This window comes from Macrotis lagotis, chromosome 1 (assembly GCF_037893015.1).
Source record: "Macrotis lagotis isolate mMagLag1 chromosome 1, bilby.v1.9.chrom.fasta, whole genome shotgun sequence".
Taxonomy (NCBI): Eukaryota; Metazoa; Chordata; class Mammalia; order Peramelemorphia; family Peramelidae; genus Macrotis; species Macrotis lagotis.
This window is the reverse complement of record NC_133658.1, coordinates 210,546,395-210,562,070: the sequence shown is the minus strand read 5'-3', so window position 1 is coordinate 210,562,070 and position 15,676 is coordinate 210,546,395.

Here is a 15,676-nt window from a genome sequence, read left to right as displayed (position 1 = left end):
ATCATTCTATTCACCTTCTTAACTTCTTTCTTGTTTATTTTATGATTAGATTTATCTAATTCTAAGAGAGGTAGATTGAGATACTACACCAGTTTAGTTTTGGTCTGTATGTATTCTGGTAACTCATTTTTCTCATCCACTAAGAATTTGGATGCTTTATGACAAGATGTACACATGTTTACTCTTTACATTTTTTCATTGTCTATGGTATCCTTTAGGAGCATGTAGTTTCTTTCATTATCTCTTTTAATGAGATCATTTCTTGCAACTACTTTGTCTGAGATAAGTATTGCTAAGCCTTCCTTTCAGCTGAAGCATGGTATATTTTGCTCTAGTCCTTTGCCTTTATACTCATTGTATCTCTCTGCTTCAAATGTGTTTCTTGTTAGTAGCAAATTGTTTGATTGTGACATTTAATTCTATTGGCAATCTGCTTCCATTTACATACACTATTATCATTACTCTTTTTACCCTCCATATTATCTCCTCACCTTTTGTACCTTTTCTCCCCACCTTTCTTTCACCTTATCCCTGTTCCCCAATTTTTTCTTCTGAATACCATCTCCCTAAAAGTGTACCCTTTCTGTAAGTCACTCTTCTTTTTCCCCTTACCTTTTTTCTTCTTTCTTCCCTCCTTTTTTCAGTCCCTTCTTCCCTTTCCCCCAACTTTCTCCTCTTAAACTTTGTAGGTGTATATATATTTCTAAAACCAACTGAGTGTTAACTAGGTGTGTGAGCCTGTTTGAGTCAACTCTGATAAGAATAAGATTAAGGTCATTCTCAGTTACCCGCCCCTCTCCTTTCCCTCTATTGTAATAAATCCTTTGCATCTCTTCAGTAATACATTTTTAACTTTTTAATTAAATCATTTATTTATTTGGAATTTTACAAATTTCCCCCCTAATATTGTCCCCCCACCCCAGAGAAGACAGTCTGTTGTTCTTTAAATTGCTTCCATGGTATACATTGAACTAACTTAAATGTCATGAGAAAGAAATCATATCCTTAAGGAAGAAAAATAAGTATAAGAGATAGCAAAATTACACAATAAGACATTTTTTTCTAAATTAAAGATAATTGTCTTTGTTCTTTGTTCAAACTGCACAATTCTTTCTCTGGACACAGATGGTATTCCAATTGCAGCTATCCCCAAATTGCTCATTATGTTTGCACTGATGGAATGAGCAAATTCACTAATGTTGATCATCTCCCCCTTGTCCCTGTTAGGGTGTAAATTGTTTTTCTGATTCTTCTCAACTTGCTCAGCATCAGTTCATGCAAATCCTTCCAGGCTTCCCTGAATTTCCAATCCTGTTGATTTCTAATGAACAATAGTGTTCTATCACACATACACATACACATACACATACACATACACACACACATGCACACACACACACACACACACACACACACACATATATATATATATATATATATACACACATATATATAGATGGATGTTGACTCAGTTTCCAATTTCTTGCCACCACAAATGGGGCTGCTATGCATATTTTTGAAACAATTATGTTTTTACTCTTTTTTTCATAATCTCTTCAGGGTATAAGCCCTGTACTGGTATTTCTGGATCAAAGGGTATGCACGTTTTTATTGCTCTTTGGGTGTAATTCCAAATTTCTTTCCAGAAGTGCTAGATGAGTTCACAGCTCCACCAACAATGTATTAGTGTCCCAGATTTCCCACACTCCTTCCAACATTGATCATTGTCTTTTCTTGTCATTTTGGCCAGTCTGAGAGGTGTGAGGTGATACCTCAGAGGTGCTTTAATTTTCTTTGCTCTAATAAGTAGTGATATGCAGCAATTTTTCATATGAATATGGATAAATTTGCTTTCCACATCTGTAAATCTAATTTGCATATCCTTTGATCATGTGTCAATTGAGAAATTGCTGTTTTTTTATAAATGTGACTCAGTTCTCAGTCTAATTTAGAAATTAGTCCTTTGTCAGAACTACTAGTTTTAAAAATGTTTCCCAATTTACTACATTTCTTATGATCTTGGTTACAAGTGGTTTTGTCTGTGCAAAAGCTTTTTAAAGTAATATAATCAAAATTATCTAGTTTCTTTTTAATGATGTTCTCCATCTCTTCCTTGGTCATGAACTGCTTCCCTTTTCATAGACCTGATAGGTAAACTATTCGTTGATTTCCTAGTTTGCTTATAATATTGCTTATTTATTTCTAAATCCTGTATCCATTTTGATCTTATCTTGGTATAGGTTTCAGGTTATATAATTTGATCAATTCAAAGTTACCCTTTCTCCTGTTTCTTTCTGTTTTCTCATTTTTAAAATCTCATATCTCTTGATCATTAATCAATTGGGGAAAGATTTTTTTTTTAATTTCACTGTTTCCTATGTTTGAGAAATGAATTCTTCATCAGAGAAATGTGTTTCACTATTTTTACCACAGTTGCTATTCCTAACTTTATTTTCCTCCATTCTATTGCTTCCAAATCACATTTATTCTAATCTGTCTCTCCTTTCTCTCTCTCTGTCTCTCCTCAAAAGTGTATTGTGTCTGATTTCCCCCCTGGGATCTTGCTTCCTTTCTATTAGTCGCATCCCCCTTCCCTCTTTCCCCCCTCGGCTTTCTCCCATCCCATTCCTCTCCTATTCTCTTCAAGGGCATGATATATTTCTATATCCCATTGAGTTGAGTGTGTATTTTATTCACACTCTGAGCCAATTTTAGTGAGAGTAAGTCTCACTCACAGTTACTTTCATCTTCCTACTCTACCAATGCAATACAAAAAAAAAAAAATTTTCTTTCCTCCTTCATGTGAAATGACTTACCTAAATCTACCCCTCCTTTCCCTTTTAGGAGGTGATTGTTAGATTCTTTCAATGTCTATTTTGCCCACACTTCTAGGATATCAGGACAGTTTTCCTGGATAATTTCTTGGAAAAATGAGGTCTAGCCTTCTTTTTTGGTCCTTGCTCTTAGTTGGTCCAATAATTTTAAATTTATCTCTGTTAAATCTATTTTCTAGATCAGTTGATTTTCCAATGAGATATTTCACATTTTCTTCTAGTTTTTAATTTTTTTAATTTTGTTTTATTGTTTCTTGATTTCTCATAAAGATCTCATCTTTACTCATCTCCATTGTACATTTAAAAGAATCATTTTCTTAAGAGAGGTTTTATAACTCATTTTTTCATTTGACCAATTCTGCTTTTTAAGACATTCTTCTGGGGGCAGGTAGGTGGCAAAATTGATAGAATACTTGCACTGGAATCAGGAGGATGTGAATTCAAATCTGGCCTCAGACACTTAATGATTACTCAGATCTGTGACCTTAGGCAAATCACTTAATCCCATTTTCTATTTTTGTAAACAATTTACTGTGGGATTCTGTTTTTTTTTTTTAATCCACCCTGCTATCTACTTACATTTTAGGGTTGGTTTTTTTAGGTTTTTGCAAGGCAAATGGGTTTAAGTGGCTTGCCCAAGGCCATACAGCTAGGTAATTATTAAATGTCTGAGACCAGATTTGAACCCAGGTACTCCTGACTCCAGAGCTGGTACTTTATCCACTGTGCCATCTAACCTCCCTTTCTACTTCTATTTTATCACACATTTCATCCCATACATGTTTACAGTCATAACTCCTAACTCTGTATTTTCCCCATGCTATCTTCCCATTTGTATTTTTCTCTTTCCCTTCAACATATCCCTTCTCACTTATACTTTGTTTCTGATTTTGACTCTTGAGTAGTCCTTTCCCCCCCCATAAGCCCCTTTCCTTTTCTTCTCTCTCTTTCCCATTTACTTTTATTTTTAACTTTCATTTAGTTTACCTTTAGTTTTACTTTTGTCCTTTTTGTGAACCCATTCTTTTTCTTTCTTTTTCCCTTCCCCCACTATTTTCCTGTAGGGTAGGATAAAATTTTGAATGCCATTCAAATGTTATTCCTTAATTGGGTCAAATCTCCTGATAGTTAGATTTACTCAGTGATAACACCTTGTCTTCTTTCCTTCAAATATAAAAAGTCTTTGTGCCTCTTCATGTGTTGTTATTTGTCCTCCAATTCCTTGTCATCTCCTTGTATTATCCTTTCCAGTTCTTAATTGTCCCCTGGAATATCATAGTCCAAGCTTATTATCAATTAATGCTGAAGCTGATAAGTTATGCATAATCCTGACTGTGGTTTCATGGTATTTAAATGGCTTCCTTTTTGTTGCTTGCAATATTTCCCCCCTTAACTTGAGAATCCTGAAATTTGATTATATTATTTCTTGGAGTCTTGATTCTTGGATCTCTTTCTGAAGGTGATCGGTACATTCTTTCGAGGACTATTTTGTCTTCTTCTAATATTAGTAAGAAAATATTCAATAATAATTTCCTGAAATAATTTCCAGGAATTTTTTTAGGTTTTTGCAAGGCAAATGCAGTTAAGTGGCTTGCCTGAGGCCACACAGCTAGGGAATTATTAAGTGTCTGAGACCGGATTTGAAACCAGGTACTCCTGACTACAAGGCCAGTGCTTTATCCACTATGCCACCTAGCCGCCCCTAGGCATTTTTTGTTTGATTAAGGCTTTCAGGAACATCAAAAATTCATTAATTTTCTCTTCTGGATATATTTTCTGGGTCAGTCATTTTTTACTGAGAAATATTTTGAATTTTTTTCTATTTTTTCAAACTTTTGGTTTTCTTTGATGGAATCTTGGTGTCTCATAAGGTCATTAGTTTCCATTTGTCCAATTCTAATATATTTTGTTCAGTTAACTTTGGTATTTCCTTTCCTAGGTGGTTCATTTTACTTTTAAATGAGCTGTTTTTCTTTTCCAGTCGGTTTATTTTAAATTTTGATGAGTTTCTTTCTTTAGTTCGTCATTTTTTTTTCTTTTAAAAGACTTGATTTCTTAAGTTAACTTTTCATTATTCTCCTACATGGCTCATTTATTTTCTCCATTTTTTTCTCCCTCTCTTCTTTGGTATTTGAAATCCTTTTGGATTTCTTAAAAGACATCTTTTAGGATTTGAGGTCAATTTTTAAACTCCTTTGATGCTTCCCATGGAAGCATTTTGTTGTACCTTTCTTTTTCAGAGATGGCATTTTTTCTGCTATCTTGTTTTGGCTCAACTTTCCTCCAAGGGCACAGGACTATGGTCCTAAACTCTTTGTGCTGGGACCAGGGTCTGGTCCCTGGCTTATCACTTGCCTATGCTGCTGTCCATGTAGCAGTTTGATCACTTCTTCAGTGTAGCCTTGACTTTTTGCCTAGGTTTGTTCCCTGCTTAGTGTAGCCAACCCAGTCCTGTCTGTCGTATCAGCATTATGAGGGCTTGAATTATGTCTTTTCAGTGTTGCTTAGGACCCTTACTACTGATCTGAAGCACCACTAACTTGGTTGGCTTTGACTTGAGCTGTACTGTGGCTAAGAGCATTCTGTTGGCATTACAGCTCTCCTACCTATGCTGACTATGCTTCCCTAATACTCAAAAGACACAGACATTGACTGAAATTCCTCCAAAATATCTTGAATTGATTGTTTAATTTTTTTTGTTTTGCCTTCTTTGTGAGAATTGTAGCTTTAGATTCTGCATAGAAATTTCATTTAAAGGTGTTTCCAGAAGAAATCTATGAATTTTCTGGTTTTGTGATGCCATCTTATCTCCACCCAGGAAGTTCATAGTTTGGATTCTTGACACTCTCATTAATTAGACATATCAACTAGATGTTTTCTACTAGAATTTTAACACTGATCTTTATTGAGACATTTTACATCTTATCAAGCAATATTGTGATAACTTGTTTGTGTGAAATGAGTATAATAACAAAAATGGGACATTTGGAGAATATAACTAAATATGATTAATATAATAGCCTTTCATTTGGACTCTATGTGGCACATTCTCCATAGCAAAAGGAAATACATTGGAAAACAATTGCTTCTCTGTTATGACTTGCTTGATCTTGCTTGATCTTAGAGCATCAGTGAATAGAATTATCAACAGGAAATTCTAAATTCTATTTGTATATGTATCAAAGGCATTTTATTGAAAGAGACTCATGAAATGATGTTCTTTTTTCTATTTGTCCAATGTTTTTACATCATTTGTCCACTTTTGTTAATTAGTTTAGAATTATCATACAAACTTGTATTTTCTGTGCTTTCCATTTAATTATGTTACCGTGGAGATCTGATCAACTGTAGTTTATTTGCAAAAGGCTGATCTTTATTCTTTGCAAGACAAGTGGTTTCAATTACTTGTCCAAGTTCACACAGCTAGGCAAATATTAACTGTAGGATTTGAACTGAGATCCTCTTGAGTCCAGGGCTGTTGCTCTATCTACTATGCTACCTAGTTGCCCCAGGCCTGACCATTTTTGGCTCACATTATATTTTTTTACCATCCTTTCCATATGTAACATTCTCTGATTCTGTGTTTATCTCAATGTGGGTTGACTAAGTTTATAATAATTTATCGAGACTAGAAAGGAAAATATGTCTGAGTCATTTACTGCTGTTAAAATCTTCTCCCCCCCCACCCCATTTTTGTTATATTTCCCTCTTTGAGATAACTATTTTCAGCACTTTGAATTCCTTTGTTATATGAATTCCTTCTATTTCTACTTGATCAGATAAAACTATATGTTTCAACGTAATCTTCAGAAGTTCCATTTCCACTTCCTGATGGGGATTCAAGTTATTGAATTCAAAATAAAACAATTACACAGTAATTTTGTATCTGTGTTTTACTTTTTTTTTCTGTTATGCCAAACTGTGAATATCACTAAGCAATTTCCTGTGCAGAGATAAAACTAGAAATTATTAAATACAGTACAAAATATTTTGGATGTCAATTAGATGATTCAATTGCATGTGAAAAGAGGAAAATTTCCTGGCAGTTCAGGGGATATCCCATGACAGATGTTCCATACCCTGCAATAACCCACACAGGGAAAATTTTTGAAGATTTCAATAAAAAATAGACATGTGGAGAAAGGCTCTGTGGCAATGGTAGTTTTGAATAGGAAACTGTCACAGGAAATAAGTGAATCTCCTCTCTTTACCCCCACCATTCATTGCAATGCCATTAAATGGAGCCCTGGTAATCTCACTATAGCTTTGGTTTTGTTCTATTAGTGAACTGATTAGGACTTACCAATACCTTTGTTTCTTTTGATCAAAAAATAAGCACAGTTATATGTACCTAAATTCTATATTAATATATGCAATTGACCACAGAAGACCATAAACAATGAGAAATAACATTCTATCCCCCATTATTTTAACAAAACTAACCACAAGAGCAGAGGTTTTCACAAAAGAAAGCACCCATAAATAGAATAACAGTAGCTAATAGTTAGAATTTATATGACAATTTAATATATCTACAATTGTTATTCCCATTTAAAGAGAACAAAAACTGAGGCAAATAATAAGTGACTTTGCTAGCTGTAACAAATATATCTGAGGCCAGGTGTGAATTATAGCTTTTCTTTTTTTTTTGATGCACCCTATCTACTTTGTGTCAGAGGGTTAGGTCGGGCATGTAGAGAAAATAGCAATCAGTTCCATTGCCACATATTATCCTTTCTCTCTTCAGTTAAACCATAACATTTACCTCAATTTTATTTTTTATTGTTTTTGTAATTAACAAAATTTTTCTCTCCCATCAACCCCCAAATGAAAAATTAAGAAATGAAATTTTAAGAAATATCAATTGTTCCCTAATAGATTCAGGATAAAATATAAAATCCTTGTCCTGAAATGCAAAGTCTCAGAAAAAAAAAAATTCCCAACTTACATTTTCAGGTTTAAAATGTAATGCTCCCCTCCTACGGAATTTAAAATTGAATGAAAATAAGTTTCTTACTGTCACACACGCACACACGCACACACGCACACACGCACACACGCACACACACACACACACACACACACACACACACACCAATTAAAATATCTAATCATGAATAAAATAGTAAGGTCTGATAGTCTTCTTAGTCGAACTGTTCAAATAAAGGAATGAATGTTTATTGAAAACTTTTTGCCTAGTTTTAACCACAGTTAATCTTGTATTATGAATGGTGAAATTCCACTCATGAAATGCTTTTGAAGAAGTTATTCTGTCAATAAGAAATAAATTTTATATTTCCAAAAATATAAATTGCTCAGATTAACTGAAGAGGAAAAATAATACTTAACTCTTTGTTTACAAAAAGACAAATAAATGACTTTCCTAATAAAAATATTGCCAGAACAAGACACAATCACCAGTGAATTAAACCAAACACTTAAAGAACAATTAAGCCTATTGCTAAACAAAATATTTGGAAATATAGGCAAAGAACAGATCCTACAAAATCCCTTTTATGACATAAATATTTTGTTGATACCTAAACTAGGAAAAGGAAAATTAAATAAAGAAAACTATAGACCAATTTTCCTAATTAATTTCAATTGAAACATTTTAAATAAAATACTATCCAGGAGATTTCAGAACATATCACAAAGATAATACATAATTAGCTCATGGGATTTGCATTAGGAATGTAGTTCTGTTTCAATATTAGGAAACTATGAGCATAATTAAATATATCTATAAAACATCTTTGAAAAATCATAAGATCATATCAATAGATGCAGAAAAATATAAAAACCATTCCTCTTAAAACACTGGAGAACAGAAACAATTGGAACTTTCCTTGCAATGATAATTAGAATATAGCTAAAAACAAGAACAAGCATTTTAAAAAAATTAATTAATAAAAAATATTTAATTAATTAAATCTTATTTTGTACAAATGAAGTTTTTAGACATTACTAAAATACTCTTATTTAACACTAAACATAATAACTTCTTCCCTCCATAAAATATCCACATGAGCGATAAAGTAAAAGAAAGAGAAAAAATTAAGATTAATATTAAAAATAATAATAATAATAATGATAGGGCAGCCAGGTGGTACAGTGGATGGAGCACTGGCCTTGGAGCCAGGAGCACCTGCATCCAAATCTGGCCTCATACACCCAACAATCACCCAGCTGTGTGGCACCAGGCAAGCCACCCAGCCCCATTTGCTCTGCAACCCCAACAAAAAAATAATAATAATAATAAAAATTGCGCTGTCTGCATTCCAACATCTCCAGCTCTTGCACAGGTGGATCACAAACTTTATGATAAGTCTATCACAAAAACTACTTCCATATTTTTCTACCTTTACCACTGCTGATCACAACTCCCCCCATTCATACTTCCCCACTACCATACACTATATTTTCTCTTTCCTTTCATTCTGTCCCTCTTCTTAAATGTGCTATACAGTAGCTCAGTGGCACAACAGAGAGTTCCCTGGCCCTGGGTCCAAGAAGCCCCAAGCCCACATACCACCCCTTATGGCCAACATCCACCTGCCCCTATGTTCCCGGACAGGCCATCCAATCCCAGCCCCTTGCAAGAAGTAAAAAGGAAAAAGGGAAATGTGTTATATCTAACCACTCTCCCCCCAAGGTCCATCCTCTCCTTCATCACTCACATTACCCCCTCCCCCTGTCCCCTTCCCTTCGTCTTACTCTAGATGTCTATACCCCACTGAATATATATGCGGTTTCCTCTCCTAGCCACCTCTGATGAGAGCAAAGTTTCCCTCATTACCCTTTGCATTCTCCCCTTCCATATCATTGCAATAGCTCATTATAATAAAAAAATCTTATTATATGAAAGATCTTAACCTAATCCAGCTCTCCCTTTCCTTTCTTCCATTACAATTCCCTTTTATCCATTAGCTCCATTTTTATACTATAACTTCAAATTCAGCTCTCTCCTGTGCTTTATCTATAAAAGCACCTTCTACCTGCTCTATTAAATGAGAAGGTTCATATAAGAATTATCAGTATAATTTTTCTATGAAGGAATACATGTAGTTAATCATCATTAAGTCCCTCATATTTCCCCCTTCTCTTCCACTCTCTATGCTTCATCTGGATCCTCTATTTGAAGATGAAATTTTCTGTTTAGCTCTGGCCATTCCAACAAATTCCCCTGGTTCATTGAAAGTCCATACTTTTCCCTGGAAGAGGATGCTCAGTTTTGCTGGGTAGTTGATTATTGGTTATTTTCCAATCTCTTTTTCCTTCCAAAATATTATATCCCAAGCCCTATGAGCTTTTAATGCAGTTGCTGCTAAGTCCTGTGTGATCCTGCCTGCAACTCCACAATATTTGAATTGTGTCCTTCTGGGTGCTTGTAATATTTTCTCTTTGACTTGGGAGTTCTTGACCATGGCTTTAATATTTCTGGGTGTTGTTATTTTTTGGATCTCTTTCTTTGGGAGATCAGTGGATTCTCTCAATTTTTATTTTGCCCTCTGCTTCTAGGATATCAGGGCAATTTTCCTGTAGTAATTCATTGTAAATGATGTCCAGGTTCTTTTCCTGATCATGACTTTCAGGTATTACAATAACTTTTTAATTATCTTTCCTGAATCTGTTTTCCATATCAGTTGGTTTTTTTAATGAGATGTTTAACATTTTCCTTTAATTTTTCATTCTTTTGGTTTTGAAGTATTGTATCTTGATTTCTCATAAAATCAGCAGCCTTCCTAAGTTCCATTCTACATCTGAAGGATTTGTTTCCCTCAGAGAGCTTTCTTATCTCATTTTCCATCTGGCCAATTCTGCTTTTAAAAGCATTCTTTTCCACAATAACTTCTTGAACTGTTTTATCCATTTGACCTATGCTGATTTTTAACATGCTGTTTTCTTCAGTATTTTTGGATCTCCTTCACTAAGCTGCTGACTTCTTTTTCATGTTTTTCCTGCATCTCTCTCATTTCTTTTCCCAATTTTTCTTCCATCTCCCTCACTTTATTTTCAAAGTCTTTTTGAGCTCTGTCATAGCCTGAGTGCAATTTCTCTTTTTCTTGGAGTCTTTATATGTAGGAGCTTAGACTTCCTTATCTTCAGATTGAGCATTGTCATTCTTCTTGGGATCACAGACAAAGTATTTCTCAATGGTGTTCCTCTTTTTTTCTCTACTTACTCATATTCCCAGTTTGTGCCTGATTTGGGGTGCTTCCTGAGCTTTTGGGTATCATTGGGACATACTCCCACAAGGATCTCTGTGTGTGAAGCTCTGTCCTCCTTCCTGGTCTTTGAATCACCATAAGCATGCCCCTCTGCCATGGGGCTGAGGTGTGGGGCCCTGCTGTTCTAATGGCGGGCCTAGACTGTGATCAGGATCTGAATGTGGTCAGAGCCCCAGAGTCCTTCTCCTAGGGACAGAGGACAGACCTCAGAAGTCTCTCTCTACTAACCTACCTAGGCTCAGCACTCCTTCCTGGGGGCTCCTGCTTACGGGCTCTACCTGATTCCAGGTCCTGGATCTGGGCTACTGTGTTCATGCTGCTCGCTGAGTGCCCTGAGGGCTGGGCTTCACATGCTCGCACTGTCAGAGCTCCTGCTGATACCCCAAGTTGTGCCCGGTGCTCCCCATGCTTTAGGCCAGAAAACACCCCCTGCTGCCATGATCCAGGGCTGCCTCTGGTAGGCTGAAGTTCCTTCCCTCTGACGGCCACCCCTCTAACCCCATGGAGCCAAGCCTTTCCACTATTTTCCAGGTTAGATTGGGCTGGAGAATTGCTTCACTGCATCCCCTGTGGGTTCTGTCTCTTGTAAGTTAGTTAGAGTCATTACTTTTCTGAGTTTTAAAATATTATAGAGAGAGAGCACCTAAAAGATGATCCTCTCCTTCTGCCATCTTGGCTCCAGCCCTCCCCCAACAATCTTTATCTGTAATGGGAGTATGCCTGAAATCTTCCCAATAAGATCAGAAGTAAAACAAGGATATTTTGATTATGCAACATTATACTGAATCTGCTACCTAAAACAATAAGAGTGGGAAAATAAACTGAAGGAATAAAAAACAGGTAATGAGAAAACTTTTATTTAATTGATTACTGTTTGCAGATGAGATGATGATCCTGAAAAACTAGTTGAAACCAAGAACAACTTCAGTGAAGTCCTAGTACGTAAAATAAGGCCACGTAAATTATCAGCATTTCGATATAGTGTCAATAAAGTTCTAGAAGGGTCAGATAGAAAGAGAAATTCTATTTAAAATAACTGGAGATGGGAGGAGAGCCAAGATGGTGATGGGAAAAGCAGGGATTCACCTTAGTTCTCCCAAATATTTTTTCCAAAAATGTTTTCTGAAATGGTAGCATCCATAAATGGAGGGGTAAAACAATTTTTCAAACCAGGGTAAAAGTAACCAGGGTAACTTAGAAGGTAAGGTAAAGTAAGGGTAATCAGGGCAACTTGAAAGAGTAACCAGAAAAATCTGTCTCAAATCATACAGTGGCCTAGCATGAGAACTTACCTCAGCAGGCCAACAGAAGGTCAGGTCTGGGAAAGCCTCTGAACAATCTTGAGGGCAACTAATAGTCAGTAATGAATTCCAGAGCACTAAGCTTGAAAATAGTAAGAGGGTTTGACAAATGGTCAAAAGGAAATTACAGGGTCCCTTTCCTGACAATCAATCCTGAACTCTGTTGCAATGGCCATAAATGGATCCAAGTTGCAATCCTGGTTCACACTCTCAGCTTCAGGAAAAAGAGGAGCATTAGTACACTACAAATTGTAACCAAAATTAAGAAGGAATCCTGGATTCAGTTGAAAGGCAAAAATGAAATAGGGTTTTTGTAAGCCCTCACAGATCAGAGCAGATGATAGAAGAGTAATAAATACACCTGTTCTTAGGCCTCAAAACTAGTTATGTAAACAACTGCATAAAAATCCTGATGCTTAGCACATTGTCTTCTTCCCTCTGGAAGAATATCTAAACTTTAACATAAAGTTAAAAATCAATAAATAGACTAAAATGTAAGCTAACAACAAAATTATGACCTAACCATTGGAAATTGTTATAGTGCAAGAAAATTGAAAAAGAAACTCGAGACAAAAAAGAGAAGACTGCTACATTCAAAACCTCAAAGAAAAATGAAATTGCTATCGGGTCCAAAATGAATTCCTGGAAGAGCTCAAATAGAATTTTAAAAATTAAATAATAGAGGTAGAGGAAAAATTAGAAAAATAATTGAGAGTGTTCATTATATAATTGAGTCTTTCCTTTTCTTGCCATCTGTGAAAATCAGGGACCTAGGAGACTGATAATGCAAGTATAAAAAATAACTTTAATTTAGAGCACTTGATGGTTATTAGCAAGAAGTAGAATCATATGCAATTAGAAGCAGCCAGAGAGTCTATTAACCTCATTTTCCTATTCTACCTAATCAAAAATAAAAAAATCAGAATTATTGAAGCAGATTTTCCATAGATGGGCTCCATACAGAGACAAAAGACAAAGTTCTTAATGCTATATTTTGGAAATATAGGTGATTAGTGGAAGTACATCTGGTGAAATCAAGAAACCAGCAAATTCAGGGGGTTTGCTTTTATTACTTTGGGATATCTATCAGATACAAAGGATCCTGCCAGAGACAGGAATGGGAAATTCCTAGGTGGATAATCAATTAAATTTGAACAAACAATCAAGCCAACATTCGAAAATGGTGGAAGGCATGGGTCACTACCTCCAACAAGAAGCAGAGGCCCTCCCAGAGGCCCTGGAAGAAAAGGAAGATGATGATAGAATGGGAGAACAACATATCCATCATCAGTCATATGGAGGACACATGAATGATTTTGGATAATCTCCTAATGTCATGGAGTCTTCCATATATGCTCTTCCAAGAAAAAGAGTTCTAATCCCATGTATTGGTAAGGTACTTCTAACTAAAAGATCTGAAATTTTAAGGTCAGTGCACAGTAGAAGTGTAATGGAAGGAAGAACAGCATTACATGGAAATACCACTATGGAGGTCCACTGCCATCTGGAAAGGAGCCCAATGCTACCAATTTTCATCAAGAAGTGATGGATATTTTACTAAGGACAACTATTTGAGCAGAGATTATTAAAGTTCTTGAGACTACAAGGATTATATTTCACCTCCAAGAGATTGTACTTACTATAAATACAGTCATTCAAGTTCATATGATGGATATCAATCTAGAGTCTACAGTGATTGTGATAACTATGATGATTGTGGTGGAAACTATTCCTATCACCCAGTGGTTTCTTTTACAGAGATTTATATGAAATTTATGATAACTCACATTTACTCTATCTGCTCAAGAGCCCTACCATTTTATTCTGAAAGCAGTCACTATGATGACTACAACTGAGATTGATATGGTGAAAGCAGAGAAAATTATTCAAGCAGTTGAAGTGAAAGAGATCATGTTGGGCAACAAATGTAAAGAACCTCCCACATCTATGCGTAAGGGATAACCTTTCCCATGTAATTCATTAATCAACTCAAACCATAAAGTAACAAACAGTGACAATGGAGGAAGTCAATATGATAGAGAAGACAGAAGCAGTTATTTAAAAGAATCATGTAAATTTTTGGACCAAAATCCCCTTTCAAAAAAAGACACACAGTAAAAGGAGTTTATTTTTTTCTTTTCTACCAGAAGACTACTAAAGAGGAAACACAATTGTTTTTACTTTTTTGTAAGTTGTCTGTTGGGTTCTCCTCCCTGATTTTTATGCTTTTGTGAAAGACAAATTAAAACAATATTTAATTTAATTTCAGATTGATTATTTATTAATTAAAAAAGCAGATGTGTAATTTGAGCTCTGTGTAGCAGTATTATAAGTTCCAAAATAAAAGTTTCCCTGAACAATTAACTATATAACTGAATAAATGAATACAAGAAGATTAGAGAAGGCAAAAAAAATTACTGAAGAAACTAACACCTTTAATACATAATAGGACAAATGACAAAAATAATCACAAAAATACACTAAAGAGAAGAATTCTATAGAAAGCATAAATGACTGCATGATGGTAACAGATATAAGAAAATTCAGTTAAAAAAAAACTCATACTCAAATTAAATTACTTATTCAGTGCCATACCAATCAAACTACCAGATATCTATTTTACTGAGTCAGAAAAAAATACAACAAAATTCATCTGGAGCAGCAAAAGTTCAAAGATAACAAGAAAACCAATGATAAATATTTAAAGGAAAGTGGCCTACCTCTTCCGGATCTAAAACTATACTATAAAGCAATAGGCATCAAAATTTCCTGGTACTGCTTAAGAAATAGTGTAAGTATCAGTAGATTAGGATAGGTTCAAAAGAAACAGTAATAGTTGACTACAGGAATCTACTGTTTGGCAAGCCCAAAGACATTAGCTTCTGGCACAATAACTCACTATTAAACAAAAATGCTGGGAAAGCTAGAAAATATTATGTCAAAAATTGGGCATAAATTGACATCTCATAACCTATACCAAAAAAGAGGTCAAAAGGGGTACAGAATTTAGACATAAAGTGTGATAACAGATATTGAATCGATACACAGACCAAGATATACTCTGTCAATTCTATGGAAAGGGTGGAAATTTATGACTAAACAAGAATTGAAGTCCATTATAAATTTCAAAATGGATTATTTTTGACTATATTAGATTAAAGAGGTTTTTGCACTAATAAAATCAATACTGCAAAAATTATAAGGGCACCAAAAGTTGGACAACAATTTTCACAGCTAGGCGTTCCGAGAAAGGTCTCATTTCTAAAATACACAGAGAATTGCATCAAATTTATAAGGTTAAAAGTCCTTC